Below are 15,421 nucleotides of genomic sequence, written 5' to 3'. Positions count from 1 at the left end.
AACATGCGGCCTGGAGAAGGGAAGTGACTTGACCAAAGCTTCACACAGATGAGTGCCAGGAGCAGGCTGCAAGTCAGGTGTCCAACTGTTCAGCGGCAGTTCGGCCGCAGCCTCCTTCCTAAAGGTGGGTGTTGGAATCTGAGCCGTGGCGATGGCCTGTGTATCTGGTGACATCACATGCAGATCTGTGTTCCCTCTTCCCCTTTCTGCCCATGGATACAACAGTGTTCAGGAATGAGCCCAGGATGAATAATCAGTGTTCCGGGAGTCTAGTTTTAGTTCTGCCCTCAGTTCACACTCTGACTTTGGACATTTGTCTTTTATTCCTGAGACCTAGTCCTCCGTCCTGTAAAATGGGGCTGTAACCTCTACCTTGCTTTACTGCCTTATGGGGGTTGCTATGATGTCCCTCTGAATATGAAGGATGATCTTTAAAGGGAGAGTAATGTTTCCACAATACCAGTGTTCATCATGGTGGTTCTTGTGTCCCTGGGGTTCTGGGAGGACGGGTGGGCCCCTGGGCCCCTCCATCTAACCTAAGTAGCCCTATTTTATATTGGGTATAAGATTGTGTTTATAAAAGTCTCAATGACAAGGATGGATGGAGGAAGGGAAAAGTTACTCAGTGGCTCCACACATGGGGGAGCCCCAGTGCAGACACTGAATTGGAAACTCCTGACTTGAGCATGTAAATTTTAACCGAAAAATTAATACCTGGACTTCCCTGGTGGTCCGGTGGTTCAGTGGCTAACATTCGGCACTCCCAATGCAGGGGAGCCAAGTTCAATTCCTGGCCAGGGAACTAGATCCCACATGCAGCAACCAAGACTCAACACAGCCAAATGAATAAAAATATATATATACATATAAAAGTAATACCTGCCAGTTGTAAACCATGTATAGCTTAACAGGTGTTTTTTCTCATAGTAGGCTCTTCTTTTTAAATTGAGATGAAATTCACATAACGTTCAGCTAACCATTGTCACATGTACCACTCGTGGGCCTTGTACCTCCACTCTCATCTCAAAACTTTTGTCACACTGGGAAGACTACCTGTACCCATTTAAGCTCACACTCATTCCCCACTGCCTCCTCTCTTCATCCCCCTGGCAACCACAAATCTGCTTTCTGCCCTTCTGGACTCACCTATTCTGGATGTTTCCCATAAAAGGAAACATTACATGACCTTTTGTGTCTGGCTTCTTTCACTCAGCATAATGTTTTCAGGATTCACTTGAAAACATTCTCAACATTCTCAGTTCTCATAGTAGTTTTCATTAATTTATCTATTTTAGCTTTTTTTTTTAAGTATAGGAAGTGTCAAAACTATGCAAGTAGCGTCGTAAAATGAATCTCCACATGCGCATCACCCAGATGCAACACTTAATTAGTCATTGCCGTCATTTCATCCGTGGCCCACTCTCACCAGCCCCGTACTCACAGCAAACTCAGGCATCATGGAGTCCGGTCTGCACACCTGTCAGTAGTGATGTGTAACATGAAGAGGCTGCTGGAGGTTCATACGCACAGCACCGGGTATCGCTGATCAAGCCAGTTTTACTCCCACACACCAGGCAGCATCTGTCTCTGAGTCTGTTTTAAGAGGCTCCCCAGTGACTGATTCGAAGCCAGGTTCAGGAACCAGAGGATGAATGTTTATCGGTTATGAGGTCTCCTTCATCATCTGACTCTTAGCAAATTTGTTTGCTCATGGCTTTTTTTTGTTGCCGCCATCCCAGTATAAGTTGAAACAGGACAGAGGAAGTGCTCCAGCAGCCCTGGGAGAGCCCTAGAAGAGGGCCTCAGTAGTGATCGGCTTAGCAAGGTCAAGGCGTTCTTGTAGGAGCGGCGTGCAGGGCTGGACGTGGGGTTCAGTCCTACTCGGCACCTGGGCTTCCCACTTCACCCCCTGCAGCTGCCTCCTGGTGAATCTTTACTGCTTTTGTAATGTCTCCATGTGCACAGCAGATGGCGCCAGTGTTCCACCTCACTTCTCATTTCTTCCAGGACGCTGATCCCCTCCTGCCTTCCAGACAGACCTAGGACCTGGCAACCCCGCTCAGCAATGGTAGTTCCTGCGGAGACCCTCATTTACCCTGCTCCTCTGTGGCTCCCCTGCAATAAAGTCAAGGCGATTTTGCTGGTGGTACTGTCTCTTGCCTGGTCTTGTCACTTGCTTATGTGCTGTGCTGTGCAGTGGTGCTCTCATGTTGCTGTGAAGGAAATAACGACAGTGCTTCCTTGGGTTGGCGTTCTAACAGCTCCCAGGTCCAGTGGACTCTGAACCTTGGCTGTGTGAGCTTTTGCGGATCACTTGCCCTCTCTGGGCCTCACCTTTCCTCATCTATAAGTGAAGGTGTTGGCTTAGGTTGGTGATCCTCTTTCTTTTCACTACTTTCTTAGACTCTGTATATTGAAAAACTTTTGTCTGTCAAGTGAATGCATTTAAGGGATGTAAAATTGTATGGTAATGGGAATAATAATGGGAAGATGTGCTTGTGTATCAGAATAATGGGAAGAGAGAGATTGTCTGGGATAGAGTCCAAGCTCCACATCTCCCAGTTGGGCCACATAATCTCTTGGTGTCCACAGGCATAAAATGTGGTAACAGCATCTCTTGCAAATGGTGGTTGTGGGGATTAAATGGGATGACTCGTGTAAATCACTTAGAGAGTGCTTGCCATTTAGAAATCACTCAGTGAACATTCTCTATTCACGTACACTTTTTTGGTGTGTATTTAATTAATCAAGTATCTATAGAGATGGCAGTTAGAATCCCAGTCAGCCTAAAAGTTAGTGCCTACAGAGTTGATTCAGTTATATCAAAACAAAGGGAATGTTTTCATTTGTATAGCTTTATTTACTTTTTAAAAATACTTTCAAGCAGCAGCTTTCAAACTGTTTCATCTCAGGACCCTTTAACACTTGAAAATTTCTGAGTGTCTCAAAGAGTTTATGGTTATGTGGATTAGAAATTAAAACAGGAATGTTTGAAACACAGGAATACATAAGGACATCTCCCATGAGCCATTGGGGCGAGATGAGGTCATCGCACAGCATTTAGATCCTGGAAACTTCACTGCATGATTGTAAGAGAAAGGGGAGGAAAAGGCATCTTGTGGGAGCAGTTTTGACCTGGCATTCCTACTGAAAGGTCTCGGGAACCACATCACTGCTTTGATCAGTGACCTGAGATGAGACCTAGGTCTGCCTGTGGCCACCTGTGACCGTGGACCAGTCACCTCGTCTCTTCCAGACGCAGTTTCCTCATCTGTGCAGTGCACAGTATTGGTACCTCAGGGGCCTTAAGTAAGACTCTGCCAGCCCTAAACCTGTGCTAGTGTAATTCTGGCCCCGTCATGAGAGTACGAAAGCAAGTCTCAGCCATTTCTGCCTTTGTGGTCCCTCGGGCACAGGGCTTCTGCCAGCCCTCACGGTATCTAGGTGTCTTGGCCACAAGATGGCACTGTTCTTTGGCTTTGGTCATCATGGAGCTGTTGAAGACCGTTTCTGTGGAATCTGGGAATGCAGACTTGAGTTTTTCCATTTTCACAGCTTCCAGGAGACCTGGTTGATGCTGGCTGGCCCACTGGGAACACCCAAGGATGGAGACATGGGTGCCTCTTGGGGTGAGCGGTCCTTGGAGGAGTTTCTTTCCTTTGATTTTTCTCCACCCCACCACTCCCTGCTGGAATCCAGGTTTCCAGCTGAGGCCCTAGGTTTCGCTCTTCAATGCCCCAAGCTGCTGGAGCCAATGAAATCCCACAGCAGGGTGTGTGTGTGTGTTGGGGAGCAAATGTCACCCCTGTGCTTGCCCCAGTGCCGGACCCCAGCCCGCCTGCTCAGCCTTCCCAGCCCACTCTGCAGCCAGCTGCATCTCCCAGCTGCCTTGCTTTTTGTTCATGCTACCTCAAGATGGAATGATCTCGCCCGCCTCCCCACCACCGCCTGTCTCCACGTACAAATTCCTTTCCCTCCCTTGCATACCACAGCCTCCATGAAACCTCCACAACTGGAAGTAATTTATCTCTCCTTTTGGCCCTCCCAGCATTTGTCCTCCTAGCTTCAGGGCTGAGGCAAAGCTTTTCATCCACGTGTCTTTCCTGTCCTCAACGATCAGGCCACACATCTGTTCCCTCAGTGCAGAAAGCAGGCACAGTGGGGACATTTGATGGATATGTAATGGCTGCTATTTGGGGGCTGTTTATTGTGCATCCTGCCCTTATATTTATGTCATTCATTTTTTAAAAAATTTATTTATCTTTTGATTGAAGGATAATTGCTTTACAGAATTTTGTTTTCTGTCAAACATTAGCATGAATGAGTCATAGATGTAACATATGTCCCCTCCCTTTTGAACCTCCCTCCCTTGTCCCTCCCCATCCCAGCCCTCTAGGTCAATACAGAGCCCCTGTTTGAATTCCCTGAGCCATACAGCAGATTCCCATTGGCTATCTATTTTACATATGGTAATATAAGTTTTCATGTTACTCTTTCCATACATCTCACCCTCTCCTCCCCTCTCCCAGTGTCCATAAGACTGTTCTCTGTGTCTCCACTGCTGCCCTGGAAATAAATTCATCTGTATCATCTTTCTAGATTCCATATATATGTGTTACTTTACGATATTTATCTTTCTCTTTCTGACTTCACTCTGTATGATAGTCTCTAGGTTCATCCACCTCATTAGAACTGACTCAAATGAGTTCCTTTTTATGGCTGAGTAATAGTCTGTTGTGTATATACCCCACAACTTCTTTATCCATTCATCTGTCAATGAACATCTAGGTTGCTTCCATGTTCTACCTATTGTAAATAGTACTACAATAAACATTGGAGTACATGTGTCTTTTTCAATTTTGGATTCCTCAGGGTATATGCCTAGCAGTGGGATTGCTGGGTCATAAGGTGGTTTTATTCCTAGTTTTTTTAAGGAATCTCCATACCATCTTCCATAGTGGCTGCATCAATTTACATTCCCACCAACGGTGCAAGAAGGTTCCCTTTTCTCCCCACCCTCTCCAGCATTTATTGTTTGTAGACTTTTTGATGATGGCCGTTCTGACTGGTATGAGGTGATACCTTATTGTAGTTTTGATTTGCATTTCTCTAATAATATGACATTGATTTTTATCCAGTCCCTGTAAGACAGTGGACCAGGACAGACTCAGATATGGTAGATGTGTAGGAGGCATTCTTTGAGTTAATCTTACAGAAGCAGAAATTACCTGGTCTGATCCTTTTAGCAGGTTTATATTATTGTAAAAGGTCTCTGTGTGAATACAGCAGTCTGAATCCTCTCTTGGGGCTCACTATTCCAGGCTCCCATCACCTTTGCCTCTGTCCACCTTCCCCCCATGTCTTCCATGGCCAAAGCCTTACCTTGTCCAGTGCTGACATCCCCAGAGCTGGAGAGAAGCCACACAGGTCCTAGGGTGCTGGAGGCAGAGCCCCAGCAGATTCCAGTGGCTGGACTTAGGAGAGGGTAGCAGAGGGTCCACAGAGGGAGCCCCTCGACTCTGAGCGAGCTTGAACAAGTCATCTCCTGTCCGTGCCTCCTGTTAAGTAAAGTTTTTTATTTTTTATTTTTTGCAACTTTAACGAGGTATAACTTCATTTGATAAATGGCACACAACTTAAGCCTATATATAATATTAAAGGATATACGGAAATGCTCATGAAACCATCACCACAATCAGAGAGTTATGTTTATCACCTGGGAAACTCTCATCAGAACCCTTGGTAATCCTTCCACCCCTCCCTCCACCCCCAAAGCAGCCACCAGTCTGCTTTCTGCCACTATCAATCAGCTTTCAGTTCCTAGACTTTTATATAAATACACTCATACAGAATGGACTCATTTCTGTCTGGCTTTTCCCACTCACCACAGTGACTTTGAAATTCACTCATGTTATTGAGGTCTCAGTAGTTTATTTCTTCCTATCACTGAGTAATATGCCATTGCACAGCCATACCACAAAGTATTATTCATGCAACCGTTGATGGACACTGGACTTGTTTCCAGTTGTTTAAACTACTCTCTGGTGCTGGTCAGGTTCCACAATGGCTCCACAGGGCACAGGAATCAAACCAATGTAGATGCCAAACCAAGGCAGCTTAACATACAGGTCTAGCTACCCAGCTCCCTCCTCCAGCCCAGAGGCATTGAGCCACACTCTGGACTTGAACAGACCTGGGTTCAAATTCTACCTCCACTACTTACTAACTGCATGGCCTTGAGGGGAAAGTAATGGATTTTTCTGTGCAACTCACTTCCTCATCTGTAGAATGGGGATCATGATATATCTACCTCAGCTGGCTATTGTGAGATTATATAAAGTGGCTTATGTAAGATTCTGAGACTGAAATAAAAATGCCTAATGCCTGATGGTGGCATTCCACAAATCAAGTCTTTTGAACAAAATGTTTCACCGTTATACAATTTGAAGTTTGAAAACTAGAATTTGAAGATCTATAGATCTGGGTCCTTTCAACCCTGCAGACTATGAGAAGGAAAAATGGACCCTCAAGCTTTGCGCTGAGTGGGAGGAGAGCGGTGGTTGTTCAGGTCACAGCCCTCTCCATGGCATTCTCCTTTAATTAGGGATGGTCTCTTCAAAAACACTAGCCTGTAATTTCCGGGGAGTGTCCCGCAGAGCTGCTTTTAGATTTCCGAGTCTTTAGGGGCTGTGGTCACTTAGTTTAAGTGGATGAGAGAGAGCTTGGGGAGCTTATCTGCTCCCCAAGAAGAGAAAGGTCTGCAGATCTCATGACTGCCGGTAAAAACTTTGAAAGAGAATATCAAAGCCTCTGGAAACAAGGATGCTATCCGCCACTGGTCTGTTCATCCTGGACTCTTAGCATCCTAGTCCTTTTAGAACTAAAAATCCCCAGACAGCTGGAAGCCAGCTGGATCTCAGATGAGAATGCAGGCTCTGCAGACAACAGATGGGTTCAGTGCCAGCCTGGCTGTTTCCCAGTAGCATGAGCTTGAGCAGGTTGCTTAACTGCCCTCAGGATCTCAGTTTTCTCATCTGTAAAATAATAACTATGCCTTTTTCTCACAGTGAAATGAGATGAGGCATGCACACAGTGGGTGCTCAGCCTGGCTACTGTTAGCATCATTGCAGGGTTTTGGGGAAGAAGACCTGGCTGGTTGTCCAGTCCAATGTCCACACGCACCCCCACCCTGCCTCCCCCCAGTAGTGGGGCCCCAAGTCTTGGCCTGCACACCAGCCCTGAGAGAGAGCTCTTCAAGCAACTGGCTCAACTCCGGACAGCTCTGGGCGGCGGGGAAATTCTGGTGTTGAGCCCACATGCACCTCCCTGGCACTTCTCACAATGGAGGCTAAGTTTACCATCACACTCGGGCATCAGTCCAGCCCCTCCCCATGATGGTGCCTCAGAGGCAGAACACACTCCCTTACCCATTCCTACTCCCATCTCTGGCCCACCCCCTCAGCTCTTCCTCGGGCACACAGCTGGAGTCATCAGACCACGTGGTCACCAGCCTCCTTGTTAATGTCCCCCTCTTTTTTTTTAGCTATACCTCAGGGCATGTAGGATCTTAGTTCCCTGACAAGGGATCGAACCTGTGCCTCCTACAGCGGAAGCATGGAGTCTTAACCACCGAATGTCCAGGGAAGTCCTCGCTGATGCCCTTTTGATAGTGGAAGCTGAGAAAACACAAGAGGGCCAAGCAGCCCTGGGCCCCCACTGCTCCTAGGCCCACTCATATGGTTCCTGGCACCCAGCACAGGGGCGAGCAGATTCCCCCACCCCACTCCACTTTACATTTCGGGGAGTGTGTTCTGAATCCTGTGGCTCCATAAAAGGCCTGAGGCTACCTGGTCAGGCTGCCGCCCATCTCAGACCTGACCCCTCCCCTGCTCAGCCACTGCCCCTCCCAGGGTCCAGTTTGGAAACCATCCTCCCTTAAGCAGCCACTTGCGGGTATCTAACTCCTTTTTTTTTTTCTTTCTGGTCTAAACAGAAGCTGTGGTTCCCTCTGTGTTCCTAGCAATTAGAGAGGCCAGAAAAGCCACTGAGATGGCAGGAAGGGCTAGAAGGAGAGGTGGATGGTTAGAGGCTGGGGGAGAAGCCCAGAACCTCTAAGAGCTTCAGGTGCCCTCCAGCTCCCCAGACCCTTCCACCATCACCTCCTGCCTCTGCCTCTTCCTCAGACCAAACTCCAGAGGTAGCAGAGGCCTTGAGGAATTCTAGAATGTTAGAACTGGACACCTCTTTAGAAAGAAAAACTCCTACTAATGGAAATATTAGTAGGAAATATTTCATATGGAAATATCTAAGTTATGATGGTGATACAGAATTAAAACCATTTTATTTATAAATCACTGCCTGCATTATAATCTCTACATGATGAAGAAAGTCTGTATAACATTTTGGTCTATTTCTTTCTACTTCTTTTTGGTGCTTATATAAATATTTATGTGCATGCATGCTCAGTCGCTCAGTATGTCCAACCCTTTGTGACTGTAGCCCACCAGACTCCTCAGTCCACGGGATTCTCCAGGCAAGAATAGTGGAGTGGGTTTCCAAATCCTCCTCCAGTGGATCCTTCCAACCCAGGGACCAAACCCGCATCTGACGCATCTCCTGCATTGCTGGCAGATTCTTTACCAGTGAGCTACCAGGGAAGCCCTATAAACATATATATATGTAAACATAAAAGGCAATATACTGTAGTGTTTCAAAACTCAGGGTCTGGAATTAGACTACATGGGTTTAAATCCCAGCTCCATATCTTACTGGCAAATTATTTAACCCACCTAGGTCACTGTATCCTCATTAGTGAATAAGAGATCATTGCCTTTGTATCTCAGGATCGTACTGAGAATTAAACAAGATAACCCATGTAAATTATTTAATATGGTGCCTTCTTTGTAGTAGGCATCCAATAAGCATTTTTTTCAGTGATTTTCTTTATTTACTTCTGGGTGTTCTGAGCCTTCGTTGCTGTGTGGGCTTCTCTCTAGTTGTGCGGGGGCTTCTCTCCAGTTTCGGTGCACAGGTTTCTCATTGCAGTGGCTTCTCTTGTTGCGGAGCAAGGGCTCTAGGATGCTGTGGGCTCAGCAGTTGCGGGTCCTGGGCTCTAGAGCACAGGCTCAGTAATTGCGGTGCTCGGGCTTAGTTGCTCTGCAGCATGTGGGATCTCCCTGGATCAGGGATGAAGCCCATGTCCCCTGCATTGGCAAGTGGATTCTTTACCACTGGGCCACCAGGGAGGACCTCAATAAGCATTTTAATAATTTTATTGGTGCTGATGTTTTGTAACCTGCTTCTTTCACTAAATGGTTTCCATGGACACATTTTCATCTTGGATGTACTATCTGTGGCTGCTTCTTCACTACAATGGCTGAGTTGTATAGTTGCAACAGAGATTGTCCACAAAGCCTGAAATATTTACTATCTTGCCTTTTGCAGAGAAATTTTATCAATCCATGGACTAAATCAGTATGTCAAACTGTGTTCTATGGAAACCCAAGGTTCCTACAGGTGCCTCAGGGGAAAGAGAAATAGATGGTGAAGCTCCAGGCCCCCAGCACCTTTCTATCAAGACTGATTCTCTTGGGACTTCCCTGGTGATCCAGTGGTTAAGACTCTATGCTTACACTGCAGGAAGCATGGGTTCAATCCCTAGTTAGGGAACTAAGTTCCCACATGCTACTATGAAACCAAAAAATAAAATAAAAAATGACTGATCCTCTTATTTGTTAAGATTAACCGCCTCACACCAGTCAGATTGGCAATCATTAAAAAGTCTACAGGGGCTTCCCTGGTGGTCCAGTGGTTAAGAATCTGCCTACCAATGAGGGGGACACAGGTTCAATCCTTGGTCCCAGAACTAGGAACTCATGTGCCATGGGGCAACTGAGTCCATGCACCACAACTACTGAAGCCCTAGAGCCCATGCTCCACAAGAGAACCCAATGCAATGAGAAGCCTGCACATGGCAACTAGAGAATAGCCCATGTGCAGAAACAAAGATCCGATGCAGCCAGAAATAAATAAATACAATTTTTAAAAAGTATACAAATGCTAGAGAGAGTGTGGAGAAAATAGAACCCTCCTACACTGTTGGTGGGAATGTAAATTCATGTAGCTATGGAGAAAGTATGGCGGTTCCGCAAAAAATCAGACTTGCCATATGATTCAGCAATCCCACTCCTGGGCATATACCCAGACAAAACTATAATTCAAAAAGATACATGTTCTCTTATGTTCATAGCAGTATTATTCACAATTCACAGCCAAGACACATTCAAACAATCTAAATGTCTATAGACAGATGAATGGATGAAGAAGATGTGGTATGTATATATACACAACAGAAAATTACTCAGCCATGAAAAGAAATGAAACAATGCCATTTGCAGCAGCATAGATGAACCAAGAGATGATCATACTGAGCAAAATCAGAAATAGCAAGACAAATACCATATGCTATCACTTACATGTTGAATCTAAAATGAACAATATTAAATGAACATATCTATGAAACAGAAACATAATCACAGATATATACAACAGATTTGTGGTTGCCAAGGGTGAGGGTAGGTGCAGGAGTGAGGGACTGGGAGTTTGGGATTAGCAGATGCAAACCACCATACATAGAAAAAAAAATAGGTAAACAACAAGGACTGACTGTATAGCATGGGGAAGTATATTCAATATCTTATAATAACCTATAGTGGAAAAGAACCTGAAAAAGAATATATATATCTATATAACTGAATCACTTGGCTGTGCACTTGAAACTAACACAACATTGTAAATTAATTATATTTCAAGCATAAATTGGCCAAAAAAAGAAAAGTGTTCTGTGTGACAGTAAAGGAGAAAGACACAGGAAGAAAACTATAAATTTTTCTATACAACCATATATGGCAAAACATTAAGATCTGTTAAAGCCAGCAGGTACATACAAAGATGTTAACTTAATAGTCTCTAAACTTTCTTTGTGTGCTTGTAATAGCTCATCAATTAAAAGAAAAAAGATGATATATAAACATGGAAAACACTGCCAACAGTTCAACAGGATATACAATGAAAAATGAACATCCAGTTCATCTTAGATCTGTGGTTCTCTTCCTTGGGGACACTGATTATCACCAATTTCATAAGCATCTTTCAGGAATAGTCTGCAAATGCAAGCTTTCAGATCCAAAAGAGTAACTCCACTGGGAACAACCATCCTTATACGCATGGACATCTGATCCATTCCCCATGTGGGAAGCAGCCTGCACACCAAGGCCTTCCACTTGGAGAGTCTACCTTGTGACTTTGTACTTTGGACATTGACTGGAAACCACTTTTCTTTCTCTGTGTCAGTGGACCCAAACCCATCTGGTGCATCTTTTCCAGTTGGTGACTTTGTGGGCCTCCCTTGTTAACCAGAGCCAGCTTCTCCGGAGAATGACTGCTTATCTGTATGACATACCCTCCAAGGACCCCTGGGGCTTCCCTGGTGGCTCAGTTGGTAAAGAATCTGCCTGCAATGCAGGAGATACAGGTTCAATCCTTGGGTCAGAAGATCCCCTGGAGACGGGCATGGCAACCCACTCCAGTATTCTTGCCTGGAGAATCCCACTGACAGGAGGCTGGTGGGCTACAGTCCATGGGGTCACAAGAGTTGGACACGACTTAGTGACAACCACCAAACCACCAAGGACCCCTAGAGTGAAAATTTTATATGCCAAGCAACCTGTATTTTAAGTCACCTGGGAAGCCTATATTTTAAGTCAGACACTCCCAAATATATTCTCAAAACTTGGTAAGAATCAGTCCAGCCATTTTCTTACAATGGGGTACACAAATAGATAAGAAGTCATAAACTTCATTTTTATATTATACAGATAAATCCTTTACTGCTCTCTGACCCTGAACTTTAGGAAAAACAAGAGAGAAAACATATAAAATGGGAACATACTTAGCACAATGTTCTGTATTTTGGCTTTTTTTTTTTTTTTGCATTTCACAGCATCTTACAATGATTCCATATTTCATATTAATCCACATAGTTTTGCCCTTCTATTTATAATACAAATATTGGTTCAATTTTATTTGTGAATATACTGGGGGCTAAAACTAGTAATGATCTTATTCTTTCTAAAACAGTGTTAACTTGCCGAGTATAGGAGAACAACTTCATCTCCTTGCCTGAGATTTTTTTAGTTTTACCACTTAACGTCCTGTGTCCTGGGAAACCCCTCAGTTCTGGGTGAACTGGGATGTTTGGTCATCATATTTAAGTACCATAAAAATATCAGACAAGTTTGAATAGGAATTGGTCCATTATAGCAATGTGCACGGTTATCTTCATTTTTGCCCCCAAGTTAAATTATCAACCAGACATTTTCCACATGGAGGAAGGATTTTCCTAGCACTTTTGTTATTATCATTGGGAACTGCCTCATGTTGTTAGGGGGCTGCATAATATTCCATTGAATGACTTCACCATAATTTTATTAAACCCATCCCCTCCCAATGGCCATTTCATTTCTTTGCAGTGTTTTGCCGGAATAAACAAGCCTGCCATAAACGTCCTTATTTACCTGTTCTATAAACTGGTAAATTCTTCACAATAATTTGTTTTGAAAATAAGGTTTTCCTGCTAAAAACAAAACTCCAAAAGCCACAGGATTAAAGACTCTTTCATCTTGGGTCTCCTGCAAGTCTCTTTTTCTTCAGGTGACTGGGCTGACGAGTTAAAAATGGGTGGGCAGCCAAGGCCCCAGGAAGGAAGCCCAGGCAAGGGAAGGCTTCCTGGGGGGGCAGGAGGGAGGAAAACAGCCCGGCGCTGTGGTTCCCAGCTTGGAGCTGGTGTTTTTCAAGGCGGGTGGGAGAGGAGCTGGCCAGACTTGGAGGGGTCCAGTGTTGGCTGGGAGAAAGGCCGGGAGACTGGAGCCATTCAGCCGTGTTCTAAAAAGAGCAGGGAGAGGAAGGAAAAACAAGCCCAGACACACACTGGGTGGCTGCCGGCTGGCCAGGGATCTTGGTACAACAAGCCAGGTGCCAGGCGTTGAGGACAAGCCAGTGGGAACCCACCCCAGACTAGGCAGGTTGAGGTCAGTTCCACAACGGCTTTTTGGATTTGTTAGGAATGGGTTTTTACAGAATATGGGATAATTCTGTACTTTTCCAGAAAGATGAGCTACATGGGCCAGAAGGGTGCATTTCTAGCTATGTTGTATATATGGTCCATGTGTATTAATGCATCCTTTATCCCTCAAAGAGGCTCAGCATCATTTGCCATAGTGTTAGTGAAACACAAGAGCCAAAAGTCAAAAAAGTTTGGGAAATGCTAGGTCAGTCAAAATCAAGCAAAATTCTCCAGTCTGGGGATTCACAGAACCTTCAATATACTAATACCATACTTCATGGGTTTTCCAAAAAGAGAGATTGTGTTGTTTCCAAAACTTGGAGTCCTCAGAACACAACCCTACCCCCAATCACGGAATATATAATAACATCTTTACTAAATGTTGATTGCTAATTTTAACCCATAGGATAAGGTAGAAGCCAATAAGCCTATCCTTAAACATCCAAAAATCTAGGAGAGAGAGGACTGTGGAGTCTGGCCAATATGAGATGCTATCAGGTCCTACATGAAAGCACAACAGGAACTTTTCACAGTGTAACATAATTGACTTTCATGAGCACAAGTGATTCCCTGGAATTCTGACTTGGGAGTAGCCCCATGTAGGTCAAAGCATTTGATTGAATATGGCGGAAGAGCTTGGGTTTGCTCCAGCCTACATCTCACTCCTATTGGTCCTAGAGACTCAGCAATACACTTAACCACAGTGCTCTCTGAGTACCTTTGTGTATCAGGGTGGGTGCACACAGCACCCTGGGCGAGATGCCCTATGCTGGATTCTGAGAAATGCTGAGATCACTTCATCCAATTAGCATCCCCATTACATGACTCTGTGTCTATGACTCCACCTTTGCTGATGCATCCTTCAAGGTTAAAATGCAAAGCCATCAGGGGAAAACCACTGGCAGCCTTTCTGCCCTAAGATCTGAGTGGAAAGAGCCAGGTTTTGTGCTGGTCAAGGATGAAATGCCCTGTACTAAAGAGTCTATATTTGCAAATCTTTCCTATCTTTGAGTAACTAGGTAAGGCTGATACCTTGTATCGAGGGTCCCTTCCCCTAGAAAGAATTAGAAAATGAAATGCTAAGGTGTCAGGGAAAGTCTTAGTTTTCTCTGCCACTAATTTGCTGATTGATATTAGGAAGTCCTTTCCCCTCTCTGAACCTCATGTTCTCCCTCTGTAAAATGAGGTGGTCACACTATTTCCGTTATTTTCTAACTTTTGACCAGAGGAAGACTTTGTTCAAACAAAGTCTTAAACTTTATCCTGTATATTGGGTTGGCCTGAAAATTCATTTGGATTTTTCCATAACATCTTAAGGATATTGTGCTTTTAGGAGCAAAGAGGTTGCTGTGATTGAGTCAGAGCATGTGGAATTCTTCTGTATAACTGCAAAATTCTATTTCCTGACCTGAGCGATAGTTACAACTGGCAGTTTCCTTGGAGAAGGAAATGGCAACCCACTCCAACATTCTTACCTAGGAAATCCCATGGACAGAGGAGCCTGCAGGCTACAGTCCATGGGGTCACAAAAGAGTTGGACATGACTTAGAGACTAAACAAAGCACTAACTCCGAAATAAAAGTGGCTTGGGAATTTCCTGGCAGTCCAATGGTTAGGACTCTGTGCTTTTATTGCCAAGGACCTGGGTTCAATCCCTAGTTGGGGAACTAAGATCCCACAAGCTGAGCACCAAAAAATCAAAAACAACAACAAGAAGAAAATAAAAGTGGCTTAAATATGACGGGGTAAAGCGTCTGCCTATAATGCAGGTAGACCCAGGTTCAATCCCTGGGTCGGGAAGATCCCCTGGAGAAGGAAATGGCAATCCACTCCAGTACCCTTGTCTGGAAAATCCCATGGACAGAGGAGCCTTGCAGGCTACAGTCTATGGGGTCGCAAAGTCGGACATGACTAAGTGACTTCACTTTAAAAATGACAGAGGTTTATAACTCTTTCATATAAATGAAGTCTGGAGAGAAACAGTCCAGGAACTCAATATAATCAAGTTAGAACTAAATGATCATCATGGCTGACTCTTTGCAACCCCATGAACTGTAGCCTCCCAGGCCCCTCTGCCCATGGGATTCTCCAGACAAGAATATTGGAGTGGATTGTCATTCCCTTCTCCAGGGGATCTTCCCAACCCAGGGATTGAATCCAGATCTCCTGCATTACAGGCAGATTCTTTACCATCTGAGCCACAAACAGGCAGGTAAATGATCATCAAAGACCCAAGTTCCCTTCTCTGTTTTTGCCCATCATCTTCAGCATGAGACTTCTAAGTCCAAGGTAGCTGAC

The 15,421-nt window shown here is 44.7% G+C and overlaps 1 protein-coding gene across 2 annotated transcripts in view; it reads left to right on the top strand.

The window, feature by feature from the left end:
- Positions 1-15,421, top strand: part of ATOX1 (antioxidant 1 copper chaperone) — a 31,100-nt gene that overhangs the window by 13,404 nt on the left and 2,275 nt on the right. Inside the window, exon 4 of one of the 2 annotated variants that reach the window (XM_020880926.2) lies at positions 2,008-2,154. The exons of the other annotated variant lie outside the window; for it this stretch is intronic. The gene's annotated coding sequence lies outside the window, so the exon portion shown is untranslated. Of the gene's footprint in view, positions 1-2,007; positions 2,155-15,421 lie in introns of those variants that run through there. 2 annotated transcript variants of the gene reach the window in all.

The sequence above is a fragment of the Odocoileus virginianus genome, chromosome 3, assembly GCF_023699985.2.
Source record: "Odocoileus virginianus isolate 20LAN1187 ecotype Illinois chromosome 3, Ovbor_1.2, whole genome shotgun sequence".
Lineage (NCBI taxonomy): Eukaryota > Metazoa > Chordata > Mammalia > Artiodactyla > Cervidae > Odocoileus > Odocoileus virginianus.
This window is presented reverse-complemented; position numbering and strand designations above follow the sequence as displayed.